Genomic DNA, 14194 nt, shown 5'->3' on the forward strand with positions numbered 1-14194 from the left:
CAATTTTTGATCTGCCCCTGTGAGGCAGATCATGAAAAGGACCAATTTTATATTTATTTTTCAGTTAGGGTTTCCTGGTTCTGACCTCGGTTATTCGTACTCTACTCTCAAGAAAGGCACAGGCCTGGGGTTCCTAATTCTTAGCTTAAACTTTTCCCTCCTATCCCTAAAGATAGACAGGTTTCATTGGGCTGGTCGACAGTTTTTCTAATCTGCTATTTGTTCTTCGCGGGTGCAACCCTCAGTGAGTATTCCTGGTTTTCTGCAGGGGTCACATAACAACTTCCTGCATCTCCTATCCCAAGGCCTTGTCTCCTGTCCTGCATGAGCATTAAAACCCTAGTCCCTAGGGAAACAAGACAGACTTTCCCCCTGCTGCCACCACCTTTCCCTCTACCTCATGAGTTTACATGCTTACCATTTTTTTCTTTGGATACCTCTTTATTTCTACTACTTGGGTGTTTTCCTCTCCTTATTGTGGGTTAAGCACTTAAAGAATTTGTTAAATATTTTATCCAGCATATCTAGGTGTTTGAAGGGTGGGAATTTTCATCATTTGCCAGAGTGCCCAGAACTAAGACCTTACTACAAGTTCATGGTAAAATAATCAAATAATACACAAGGGCATGTTATGAAATATTAGTCTCCTTCCTGTCTTCAACCTGTGAACTTCTCAGATCACCTTGCTAGATGTAATAACCTTTATCATTCTCTGAGTTATCATCCTAGAGGCATTTTATGTATAAACAGCATGCGTATGTAGACATAATGCATGAAGATTTATTTATGCTGGTGAGAATATATTTTACCTTCTACACTGCACTCAGCAATATGTTTTGGAGTTCATCATGTATTAGTGCACTCAGCTCCACCTCTTTTCTTGTCATGACTGCATGGTATCCCATTAAATGGAGGTACTATAATTTATTTAACAATGTCCCCTCTTGGATAATTTTTTCAGGTATTTTGAGATTGCAGACTATCTTCCACTAGACATTCCTGTACGTAAGTCTTTGCTTGTGTATCATTTCATGTAGTTTTCTTTGTTGACCTGTTTCTCTGTTTTTCTCTCTTCTCCCCTACCCTATGATGGTTAATTTTATGTGTCTACTTGACTGGGCTAAGGTATGCCCAGATGACTGGTACAACATTATTTTGGGTGTGTCTGCAAGTTTGTTTCCAGAAGAGATTAACATTTGAATTAGTAGACTTCACAGAGATTGCCCTCACCAATGCAGGTAAGCATCACCCATTACTTTGAGTGCTAAGTAGAACAAAAACGTGGAGGAATGGTCAGTGTTCTCTCTATTTGAGCGGAGACATCCATATTCCCCTGCCCTCAGACAGCACTGTTCCTGGTTCTCAGGCTTTCAGACACAGACCAAGGCTTACACCCTTGGCTCCTGATTCTCAGATCTTCCCTCCTGGACTGAATTATGCTTCCCGTTCTCCAGGTTGCAAACTGTGTATCATGGGACTTCTCAGGCTCCATGACTATGAGAGCCAATTCCTTTAATAAATCTCAAATTTATGTATATCCCATTGGTTCTGTTTCTCTGGAAAACCCTGGCTAATTCCTGCACCCCTCCCCCCCACTCCAGTCCCACTATAAATTCCTTGCCGTCAAGGGTGTTATCATTCATTGGTGACTCTGGCCCCCTGCGTGGGGCCTGGTGCTGAATCTGCACTGAACTCAGATCTGTTTCATGAATGACTGGGTACTTACCAAAAAGACAAACCAGCAGTCAGACCAGTCCCAACCTCAAGCAGATATATTTTGATTTCAGTAATAACAACAGCTATTGAAGCTATTGACTGAGAACCTCCTCTACTCCAGACAAGAGCTAATGCAATCTTGACAACAGCTCTGTGAGACAGGAGACAGCATCTTGCTCTACGGACCAGGACACTGAGTACAGGTTATTTACATAACTAGCAAGAAGCAGAGGCTGCATTTGGGTACAATTGTGTTTGAAATCAGTGCCTGGACTCCTGAATACTACCTTTTAATTAACATTTGTATTGTCACAGACGATGCAGGACATCTCCCTCCCTCCCTTCTTCCCTCCCTCTCTCCCTCCCTTCCTTCCTTCCTTCTTTCCCTCTCTCCCCCTTCCTTCCCCCCTTCCTTCCTTCCCTCCCTTCCTTCCTTCCTTCCTCCCTCCCTCCCTTCCCTCCTTCCTCAGATATTTCCTGAGAGCTCACAGTGTTCCAGGCAGGGAGTAATAGTGTGATTATCGGTGAAATCATTTCTGCTCTGGTGGAACATGCAGTGTGAAGGCAGAGACAGATTAAGCTAAAAAAGCGTGATGAGTGTCTGGAAGGGGAGATAATGGGGAAGCTTTAGAAGCACAGAGCTTGGAGGCTCTTCCCAGGCATAGAGGGTCTCCAGCATCTGGGATCAACTGGATGACCCTTGAACGATGAGTGAGCTGGGGGGAGATGGACCAGAGGGGTGAAGGATGAGGGTCCAGCGGGCTCCTTGTCTTCCTCCAGTGCTCTTTACAGTATGATCTTGCTCTTCCAGCCACAGCCAGCTCTCAGGACCTCTGCATGCAAAAGCCAGAGAGCCTGTGTCCTTCTGCTTCTGAAAGGTGGTTGAACCCCCTCCAGCCCACCCCACCCCACCCCACCCCACCAGCACCAGCACCACCACCACCCATCAGCCTTTTCTAATTTTAAAGCAGTAGCTTCCTTGATTGAAATCTCAATTTGGGAACAGGCCTAGGATTGGCCTGTGGCTCAGGATTTTCACCAATAAGCGGAGTGGGAGGTGGAGAGGCGTCCCTTTAAGCAGCAGGGAGGCAGCCTGGAGAGCTTGAAGCTTCTCTCCCCGGGACCTGAGCGGTTATCCTGGCCGCCGGATCAGGGCCACAGCCCCGGGAATGTCACCCCCCTTGCGCGGAGCCCCTGCAGGGCCCCCTCTGGCTCCCGGCAGTTGGCGGCGGACGCCCCGCTGGGCTTCTTAGCCGCCCCCCTCCCCCCCACTCCCAGTTCCCCGCCGGCGGAGGCGCCGCAGCGGCGGGCGATGCAAGGCTGAGCCGGGTAAGTGGCCCTCCTGTGGCCGGGGCGCACGGAGGAGGGGGCGCTGGGGCGCCTTTGCTCCTGCTTTTCCCGACCCTCCCAGGGAAAGGGGCCTGGAGCCGGGACACTGACCTCTGGCAGTGATGCGCCTGGCCACACAGAGACAGGCGGTCGTGAGCTCTAGGGAGGGGACCGAGGGATCATGTTGAGCTGTCTGCCGGCTATTGCGCAGCCACTTTATTAACCAGTAATAAAAATGACGATACCAGGAGGTGGGGGTATTGTTGCGACTGTATTAGGACGACTTTGGGGGAAACATTTAAACTTCTCCGAACTTGCTTTTTAAACAGTCATTATTCTCTTATGATTCATTTTCCTCACATATTTAAAATGCATTTATTGCTAATGACCTACTTACTTATTTTCCTTACACTATCAAAAAATATGTTCAGTGTCTTCAGAAAAATTATTTAAAAAAATGAAGGACTTCTCCCCACACTCCTTATTGTTTGCCTTCCTAGAACTTTTAATATTCATGCCTTTTCTCCTTGGTAGGTCCCCGTAATTAAGCAATTCTGGATTTGTTCATGTGATAGCTCTGAATTGGGGGTAGAAGTGGGGGAGAGACCCCCCTCTCCTGGCCTTCTTCTAGTTCACATAGGGGAGTCTAAAGGATGGGGAAAGGTTTTTTGTGGGGGTAGTTAATTGGAATCCTCTCTTCCAGTTTTTCCAATGCACCCTCAGGTTCGGGGAGTCAGGACCTGAGGAGGACTGGAATTTTGCATATCTGGAGTGCCTGGGTAGCTGTATCCTAGGGAATTCTAAAACCAAAAGAATCCATAGGGTTTGAGGGGTGGGGGTAAGGTTTACTGAAAAGATAAAGTTTTAGCTTCCCTCCTCGCCCTCCCCAATCTGCCTGTTCACTTGCATATAACACTAAGCAAGAAGTTGGAAGCCTAATGCAAAGGGTTAGAGTTTTTTTTGTTTTTTTTTTTTTTAAGATGAGACGGCTGGAAGAAATCCCTTCCAAAATTGGAGCAAAGTCTGATGCATGGATTGCCAAACTCCATTTCTGCCCATATTAAATTATTTCGGCATTTTGCTGGGCTGGGCTTTATTTCTAGTTGTTGAGGTGGTGTGAATTATTTGTATGCTTTGGGCTCCCTGCTTTCTGCAAACAGATGTTTTTATCTGTGCAACTCATTGAATAATTAGAGAGATGGACATGGCCCTGTATGTCCAGAGTGAACAAACACCACTTGGGGAGGATTTGGGCATGTCCTTTTCAAATCGTCCATTGCCAAATCTCCCCAGCCATTGGGCAATTCAGATAAAGGTGTCAAGTGAGCTGAGCAGTGAAGAATTTATATGTGCAGCTAATTCTGCTCGTCCTACAATAAAACATCTTCCCATGGGGCCAAAAAGTCGGGGGAAGGGAGGCTTATAAAAATGATCCTGTGTTCTTAGTCACTGACTACCCAGCTCTCCCTGGATTTCTGAGAACCTGCCAGGAGAAACTATTGACTGAATGGAAGTTTCAAGAAATGCAGAACAGAAATCAGTACAAGCCCTCCTCGAGTGACTTTTATTTCTGTTTGGAGGAAAAGAACACTTTGTTAGAATAACAAATCGTGGCTGCTTTTCAAGAGCAGAAAATGGTTCTCGTTCTGAAGGCAGATTCGTTTTAAGAGTGTGAATCATTTGGTTTTGGTTTTTTCTTTTTTCTTTCTTTTTTTCCCCCCCTTTTGCAGTGGAGGCTTGGAGATGATTAAACGTCCTGTCTGCAGGAAATTACCAGGAGATATGAGTATTTTCCTGAATCAGCCTCAGATGGTACACAGCTTTGGGTGTAATACAAGAAAGCTCTGTTACCAGGCAATCTTTCTGCCGTGATAATCTCAACTCCCAGTCTTTCAAGCTTCTCCATCAACAGGCCTTTTATTTCTTATTTTTGGGGTTGTGCTTTCATTTAAGAAACTGAAATAACTCTCTCATTCCCTTCATGAGCTTTTTAAGACGGAACTTATTTTCTGAGACAGTTTTATCGAGCACACTTCCCCACTGGCCTCCTCCCACTAGCCTCAGCAGGAAAAGCTCTTGGCTGCTTTTCCCAAGATTTCCTATAAGCCGGGATTGGAATCCTTAGGGACACAGATGTCTCAAGGAAGGAGATGCGCCAGGGTTGGAGCTAGTGCTCACCAATTTGGTGGTGACATTTATGGTCTGCGTAGAGCTATGTGCAGAGAAGGCACAGTGATTCTGTGTTGAGTTTACCATAAAGTGCATCGTGCATCGGCAGTGTGGAGAATGGACAATTAAAAGACTGTAAGGGACAACTGAGGGAAACAGCGTGCTGCTTTGTCAAGTTGCGCTTACAGAGATCTGCCGGCTTTAATAATTTGGAAAACCAAATCTCAGAGATGCTCTGCTCCCCCGGCCATTTTTCTTCATCTTTCCTGAAAGGTATCCCATCACATTAAGTACTTGCTAGCTACATCATCAAATAGGAGAGCCCTGGGTGCATATAAACTCAGTGCACTATTCCAATGTCAATGAGAGGAAGCAGAGGGAGTAATTTTTTTTAGCTACCAGAGCACAGAATGGTAATCCTTGTGGCATATAATGAAACTTTATGAAAATTGTAGCGAGAGTTTAAATGCAATGTTCAAAAAAAAAAAAAAAAAAAAACCCATTTCACTGCTGCTATTTTTTATTTTCTCAAAATCTAAATGGCAAGGATTCTTTTTCAGGATACTTAGCATTTGATTACCATGCAGTTGTATTGGTGACGTTCTTTTTCATATCCTGCTGCTCTGCGTGACAAGCAGGAGAAGACGCGCTTTTGCAGAGATTGTATCTGGACATTTTCCAGAACAATGGAAGGTGTAGGGGCGGCGGAGGAAACAGACAGACGCAGGTACTGTGGGACTCAGTGTCTGGGAAAACTCATGAATGATTTCCCTGCAAATTTAGCCCAGAGGCCTTTGAGAATTGCTTCATATTTGGCTTTTACCAGCCAGCCTGTGTACAGAAATCATGGTACCCATCACAGGGGGCTCTCTCCTCACAAAGCACCTTCCAAGAAGATGCCAATCCACAGGGAGTATGTACGTGACATTGCTTGTCACCTCTTTGAAAATTTGCTTCATACCACTTTTTCTTAAAACAAGCAAACAAAAACTATGACTACTTGATTTGTTGGGAACATTTGCAAAAGGTTACTTTGCATTCACCTGGGCTGCTATAATTATGTATTTTATAAGTGATCAAGGTTCTGTTCAGGCTTCTGAGGATGAGCAAATATCTGTTGAGTTGGATTTCAGACAATTCCAGGGTTTTTTTTTTTTAAGATTTATTTATTTATTTTAGAGAGTGAGAGAGTGCGGGGTGGCGGTGGGAGTTTGTGGAACAGAGGAAGAGGGAGAGAGAGAATCTCAAGCATACTCCTTGCTGAGCACAGAGCCCTATGTGGGGCTTGATAATGACCCTGAGATCCTGACCTGAGCCAAAAGCGAGAGTCGGACGCTTAACTGACTGCCCCACCCAGATGCCCCTCAAACAATTCCACTTTTGAGCACTTGGCTGTCCAGCCTGGGGTAAAGGTCTCATATATGCATATTGTAAATGATAATAAACAGAATGATAGCTCTTAACTTACTGACTTTTTGCCAAGCGTAGACTAAATGTCTCACCAACCTTTCTTAGACTTTATTCCACGTAAGAATATTTCTTTGGACAGTCTGTTTCAGTAAATCTGTGGTGTGACCTGGAAATTTGCATTTTAAGAAGCGTCCCAGGTGGGACCTTGGACTCTAGTTTGAAATACACTTTGCATTTGTGTTCATTATCATTCAAAATCCTCACATTAACCCAAATAGGTGCTATTATCATCCCTGTTTCACAGATAAGGACGAGTAGGCTCAGAGAGGTTCAGTAACTCCCTGGGGTCATGTAGCTACTAAGTGGCCATGCAGGGGACCTGGACCTGTAACTCTCCAACTCCTCTGTGCTCAAGCTGATGCTCTTGGTGGTTGGGAGGCCTTCTCTCTACAAGTTGGACCTAGTGGCCCTTCCCCCCAACTCTGCCTTCCTATGATACTGGCATCTAGGAGACGCTAGTCCACAGGGACCCCTTTTATGCAGTTTGCTCTGGCCGAATTTAGGAAGGACTGAATAGGGGTGTAGGCATTAATGTTAATACTTAAGGATTGTCCAGCTAATTTGCCCTGAGTTCTCTAACTGCCAAGCCAAGATAAGTCAAGATCAGATTAATTCATTTGTGAGGTGCTTTTCAGTCCCCCCAGCTTTTGGAATCTTTAAGGCAGCTCTGTCCCCTTCACAGGCCCTTTCACAATTCCCAGGGCCACTTCCTGTCTTCTCTGTACACTTCCACAGAGTCCTCCCACATGACCTCTCATGGGTCCTATGCCCAAGGAGGTGGAAGCCTTTTCCTGATGCCCATAACCTGAGCCCACCTGAAGCCCCTCTTTTTTCTCAGTCTTCTGTATAAACTGCCCCCAATCTGGGTAGAGTCCTGTGGAAAACAAATGCAAAGGAAATACTGAGAAGAAGAGAGGCAGAGATGAGGAGTTTCATTTAGACCTCTTGCCTGATTCCCCCTTGGCCTGACCTGATTTCCCTTGCCTCTGGGCACACGGACGGGTGCTGATTTATCTTGCTTAATTGCTGCAAGATTGTGATATAGGACAAACCACTTAACCTCATGAGCTTTGCCTCCATTATCTGTACAGTGGAATGCTCATGTCAACCCTTTCTCCTTTGGGTACAAGTGACATAAAGACGGTGGAAGCACTTTGGGCTTTGTTTAAACACATTCTGAAGGTGCGCTTATGTTGCCTTCAGGCAAGCAGTGGTTCTCAGTCTGTGTTCCAGGGAGCACCCATTGGCAAATTGCTCTTCGAAACAAGAAAGCAAAAAATGGTTCCATGTATATTTGCAAAATGTGACATCCTGCGTCTTTTGTTGAGGAATCACAGTTCATGCTAGTACATTAAAGGCTCTGAGCCCTGTTTGGCTTTGCATGTTCCCTGTTAGTGGGGTCCCAGAACCCCTTTGTAGCATCACCCATCACCGTGGTGCACAACACAGATTTACTAGCAGTGTACCTTTAGACAAGTCACTCACATCTCGCAGCCTCCATTTTCCCTTCTCTCTGAAAGGGGAATAATAATGGTACCTACCCCACAGAGTTTTATATAAAGTTACATAAATTAAGAGATTGCCTTCCACCTGTTGGAAACATTCATCTGAGCCCTCTGGGAGCGCCATTCTCTCCTTCTGGCTTTCTTCTCTCTCTCTCTCTCTCTAACCTTCTATATGTCCCATTTGCCATATTTTCCTTTCCTTGTTCTCCTCCGCTGGTTTTTCCTAAGTTGGACTGCTCTTCTCCCCTCTCTCTGTGTTCTGTTGTTCATTTTTGTTTGCTCGCTTGCCGACATCCGTCCTTGGCTGCATGTCATCACATACTGATGACTCCCAAATTGACGTGTTCATCCTGGACCTCTCTCCTGAGCTCCAGACTTATGTACACACGTCTCTTCTTAGTGTCTTTATTAGATATGAAACAGGCTTCTCAAACGTCATGTGTCAAAGCACAACCCTAGATTTATTCCTTAGCCTGAGCCTTTACCAGGTCAGCAAATGGACCCCCCGCCCCCCCGCCATCTAGTTGCTGAGCTACAAACGTTGGGCATCTTTCTCTTTTCCACACACTCCCTTGTCCAGTCCAGTGGGAATAAGTCCTTGCAGCTCAACCTCAAAAATATATTCCATTTGGGACACGGGGAAGGAAGAGGGCAGACTGCTTAGAGAGGGGTTTCAGGTAACTTCATGGGGTTCTGAAGGGCCTTATATCGAGTATGGGTTTCATGGGGATAGGCAGTTGTCAAAATTGATCAGTCTGCCATGTAAAATACACATTTTGCTGTATGTAAATTACACCTCCCTAAAAAATCTGATAGAAAAGATATATATCCCAAAGGGGACCACTGCTCAGTGTGTCTGCAGGCATGACTTCCGAATGCCACCATCATGCCTTACTTTGATTACTCAGTCACCTTCCCAAATACCTAGTGTTTCTAAAGCTTAAATCAGATTCTCTCACTCCCTTATTAGCACTTTCTAATAGCTTCCCATGACAGTAAGGACAAACTGTAAACACATTACCATGAGCTGCGAGACCCCCCCACTCCCACCCCAACAACACCAGCACAAACCTTTCTCTGTAAGGACATCTCCCAACCACTAGTACCTGTGCTCCAGTCATACCAGCCCTTTAACCTCCCAAGCCCCTGCCTGCCTCAGGGCCTTTATACCTGCTGTTCCTTTTTGCTCAGAATGCTCTAGAACTTCGCCTGGCTGGCAGCTTCTCATCACTGGCCTTCTTAGCTTAAAGGTCATTCTACCAAGAGGACTCCCTACCTGGCTTGGCTTCACTACCATCCCCCAACTCCCCAACACACAGACACTCTGTTTTTGCCACATTACCTTACGAATTTTTGCTCAAAGCACTTCTCAAGATAGAAGTGTTTTCCGACGTGATAACTGTCTTCCTCTCTCTCCTGAAGGGCAGGGAGTGTGTCATTCAGTTCCCATATTCCGTACACAGACCTGCCACCCAGTGGGGGTGCACTAAATTGAATGACTGCCACCTAACTCTGTCTGATACAGCAACTGCAAGAAAATTGTTAGTTAATAAACAGTTTTAGAGTTCTGTTTTATTACTCTTCCCCTTCTCTCATCTCCCTCTTCCTTGGTGATAGGAAAACTAATGTGCTTCGTGACCCCACTAAATCCACATATTTAATGTTTCTGACCCTCAAGTTTGTTTTGTTTTGTTTAATTAAAAAACAAGGTCAGTGATAGCTGCCCCTTGTAGAGGTCTATAAACTCTTTGGAGGAAGGTGTTATCACAGTAGGAATGAGGCATTCGTGTTTTATCACCTTTTAAAAATTGTCCCCAGAGCTAATGGTTTTCTTTGAAGACCCCGAGCCTTTGAGCTCTCCTGCTGAGGAAATCTTACCAGATCAGCTGCTGTCCTGGGAACATTGCTTGAGATGCAAAGATTTTTTTTTTCTTTTTAAAGATTTTATTTATTTATTTGAGAGTGAGAGAAAGAGCACAGAGGAGAGGGAGAGGGAGAAGCAGACTCCCCGCTGAGCAGGGAGCCCCATGTGGGGCTCCATCCCAGGACCCTGAGATCAAGACCGGAGCCAAAGGCAGACGCTTAAGCGACTGGGCCACCCAGGCATCCCGAGATGCAAAGATTTTTAAGATTCACTGAAAGTCCCACAAATGGCTTTGCAACTCACAGGGCAGTAAACATGTATATATATTTTATTTTATTTATTTATTTATTTATTATTAGAGAGACAGCAAGAGAGGGAACACGAGCAGGGGCAGAGGGAGAGGGAGAAGCAGGCTTCCCGCCAAGCAGGGAGCCCGATGCGGGGCTCCATCCCAGGACCCTGGGATCATGACCTGAGCCGAAGGCAGACTCTTAACGACTGAGCCACCCAGGCACCCCTATATATATTTTAATCTCTTGGAGAAAATCTTGCCCAGAGAACAAAGGTGGACTGGATGTCTAGTGCCTGAGACTTCCTCCCCTCCCTGCTCCCAAAGACTCTCACCCAACATCATTACTGGAGTGCTCATTTAAAAATCAGAACAAAGGATTGTATATTCTAGAAAAGAGTGAAAGCAAGTATTGGTGAGGAAGAGGATGTCCTTCCCTAGGTAGGAAGAGAATGATACTGGCATTTCTGAAAACCTACAGGCCCCGGCTTATTTAGACTATTCATCCAGTCACTAGAACAGGAAAAGTGCAGAAGGTTTATTTGCTTGGAGCTCTGGTTGGAAGCACTAAAGGGCCCTTTCAGAGCTCAGGGAGCAGCACTGTGATTGATGAGCAGTGTCTGCTGTGGACAGGAATCGTCTTTGGTCTTGTCCATAAAGAATGAGATTGTTAGATTTGGAAGGGCCTAAGGAGATTATCCAGTCCAACTCTTGACCTGGTAACTACTAAACCGTGTTTTGGGGGCTTTAGAAAAATAATCATGAGCTTGGCAAAGTAATAACCCTTAACTTTTTAGGCCTTTGTTTTCCTCATGGGTCTTATCAGTGCATTCAACATGGAGCACTATAGCACCTCCTAGGAATGTTTGGTGGGATCTTCCAGTTAAGTTCGGGAAATTCTGCATTTACCATATCCCTTCTGAAACACACATAAGGCAGAGTAAACATGGTCAAGGTCCTGAGAAGTTCAACTATAAAGAAACCTATCTAACATTGTTTCCCAAATCTTTGTGATCCCAGGATGCTTTTCAGGGACACCTGTTGCCATCTTGTAGAACACTCTTCTTTAGATGATGTCATATGATGTTTAGGAAGTGGGGGATATATTAGTTTCCTAGGGCTGCTATATCCAAGTGTCATAAACTTGGCACAACAGAGCAACAGAACTGTATTCTTCCATAGTTTTGGAGGCCAGAGGTTTGAAAATCATGGTGTCACCAGGGCCATACTCCCTCCAGAAGCTCTGGGAGAGAATCCATTCCTTGCCTCTTCCAGATATTGGTGCCTGCTGACAATCCTTGGTGTTTCTTGGTTTGTGAGTGTATCACTCCCAGTATCTGCCTCTTCTTCACATGGCCGCCTTCTCTCTGTGTGGCTATTAAATCTCCCTCTGCCTTTCTTTTATAAGGTCATTTACCATGACATTTAGGCTCACCCAGGTAATCCAGAATAATCTCATTTCAAAATCCCTAATTTTAATTATATCTGCAGGGACCCTTTTCTCAAAGATGACGTTCGCAGGTTCCAGGATTTAGGACATGGACATATCTTTGGGGGGGGTCATTTTTCAATCTCACACAAGGACATTTGACTCAAGGATCAGGAGACCTGCATCTAGTCCTTGCTTTGCCAAGAGCTCCGCCCACCACAGCTACATGGGGCAGCAGTTAGAATGGTTACATTGGGACACAGGGCCCATTTCTTTACCCTCAAAACCTCAGTCCCCTCAACTATTAAATGGGATGTAATTGTACATACTTCATAGGATGATTATAAAGGTTAAATGAGATCATTCTTGTAGTGTGCTTAGCACAGATCAGTACTAAGTATTAGCTTGTTACTCTAATGGCATGTTTTTACTATTGTTGCTCCTCCTACCGCACTAAACCATGTTCTTTCTCCTTGAAATTTCTTGTCAAATGAAGTGATAGGGACTGCTTCATCACACAAAATATCCAGGTTCCTCTTACAACTGGTGGATGGTTCTGGACCTCTCAAAGGCCTCCTTTTATTTTATTTTCAGATCTTTTCATGGAAATATAATATAATCAAGGAAAGTGAACATAAATGTTCAGCTCAGGGAGATTTTATAAACTGACCACACCCATGTCACCAGCACACAGATCAAGAATCAGATGTCACCCAGAGCCTCTTCTGTGCACCCTCTTTGGGTTTTCTACACTAACCATTATCCATCCTTCCTTCTAGCATCATAGATTCTTCCTGTTTTTATATCTTAAATGGAACCATACAATAGGTACTCTTTTGAATCTGGCTTTCACTCAAGGTTTCATTTGTGAGATTCAATCATTTTGTTGTATATAGTTGCAGACCATTAATTTTAATTGTTTAGTATACCGTTCTTAAATAGACCACAATGTATCTGTTCAATTGTTGGTGGGTGTTTGGTTAATATCTAGTTAGAGGCTATTACAAAGAGTACTATTTTGGTCACTCTAGTACATATCTTTTGGGGAATATACAATGCTGGAACAAAATCCACGATACTTTGAGTCAAGAACTCTTTTTTCCCCATATAGCCTGTTTCAGGTGCTCTGCACCACAGAGAGCATCTCATAACCAAGGGGGCACGGCTGCTTTGAAGGAATCATTCTCCTTCATTCCTGCCCACCACGTTCCGAAACTGTTGGCCAAGCCGACATTTCCACGATTGTTGAAATCTTTTTGAACCACCACACTTTGCAGAATACTCTTCTCTTGGCCTGCCTTCCAGTGGGCTGGGACCAGGTGTGGTCATTTCAAAGTAGTCAACACCCAGCCAGGGACACAGCTCCACATCCTGGCATCTCTCTCAGTGCCACCCCACTTATTTACTCGGGCCCCCACTACCAGTGGGAAGTCTACCCCTTCTTCCCTGACTGCCTTAAGGAGAGATGATATGGGCCACAGATGTCCCTTTCCTTCTCCATCTGAGGCCCCCACTGAAGTAATCCTACACACCCATTTCATAATCCCAAGCCTGGCATTTGGAACAACCCAACTGTCTTATAGATTAGAGCGTGTCCGACTGAAGGTTGGGGGCAGAAGGGTGGAGGAAGGAGTTGGCACAGACTGGTAGTGTGATGTGGGCATGAGCCAAAAACTTAGCACCATTGCTGACAAAGGTTGGGAGCTGCTGGTTTAACTCAGCCATATAATTTTCCTTTTGTTGGGAGAAGGTTGGAACTCATGCTTCAGCTGTTCCTGGTATTATATGCATGAGAGATTCTTTCCTAGATCCCTGAACTGAGTTTGGTCATGGATGAAGCATTACTACCATACGGTGACTGGTAGAATCCCATTTGCGGCTTTGCCTGGGGTTCTATTAATTTGTGCCAGATTACACATGTCAAATCCGGAATTCGCTGGGGAAATGTAAGATGGATATTAAGCATAGTTACCAAAACATTCAGAGAGATGAGATCTCAGTGCAACTAGGCTTGTCTTGTCCCTTTGTCTTGTTCATTTTGTCCCTTTTTATGATTGGTGGACTTCAAATATGTCTGTGACAGGTAGAGTGGGGAGGGAGGCATAGGAAACGATACATTGTTATGCTCTTGTGTTTATTTTGTATTGCCTGGTGACCAAGAAGTGGGAAGGAAAGTGCGGCTGTTTGGGAAGGGTGAGGTTGACTCTGGAAGATTTCTTATCTGTTAAAGTCAACAAAGAATTAAGCCGTATTTTTCTAGAGGATGATAATCTCTCACAAAAATGGGCAAATAATTGAGCAACTGCTATGCCAACTTCCTTTGGAGATTTAGTTATAATAACAGTTGTCATTTCTTATGCCTTTTTTAGATGACCAGCCGTGCCATGGGTCTCTGTCATGGGTCCACAGACTTTTTTTTTTTT

At 44.8% G+C, this 14194-nt stretch overlaps 1 protein-coding gene across 1 annotated transcript in view; it reads left to right on the forward strand.

Moving 5' to 3' along the window:
- Positions 1-2807: 2807 nt before the first annotated feature.
- The window catches only part of PRICKLE2 (prickle planar cell polarity protein 2), a 156191-nt gene continuing 144804 nt past the window's right edge, over positions 2808-14194 (forward strand). Inside the window, exon 1 of the mRNA XM_064594173.1 lies at positions 2808-3045. The gene's annotated coding sequence lies outside the window, so the exon portion shown is untranslated. The remainder of the gene's footprint in view (positions 3046-14194) is intronic.

The sequence above is a fragment of the Mirounga angustirostris genome, unplaced genomic scaffold (genome assembly GCF_029215605.1).
Source record: "Mirounga angustirostris isolate CCGP_5_RB_7025 unplaced genomic scaffold, mMirAng1.0.hap1 SCAF_1, whole genome shotgun sequence".
In the NCBI taxonomy this organism is placed as follows: Eukaryota; Metazoa; Chordata; class Mammalia; order Carnivora; family Phocidae; genus Mirounga; species Mirounga angustirostris.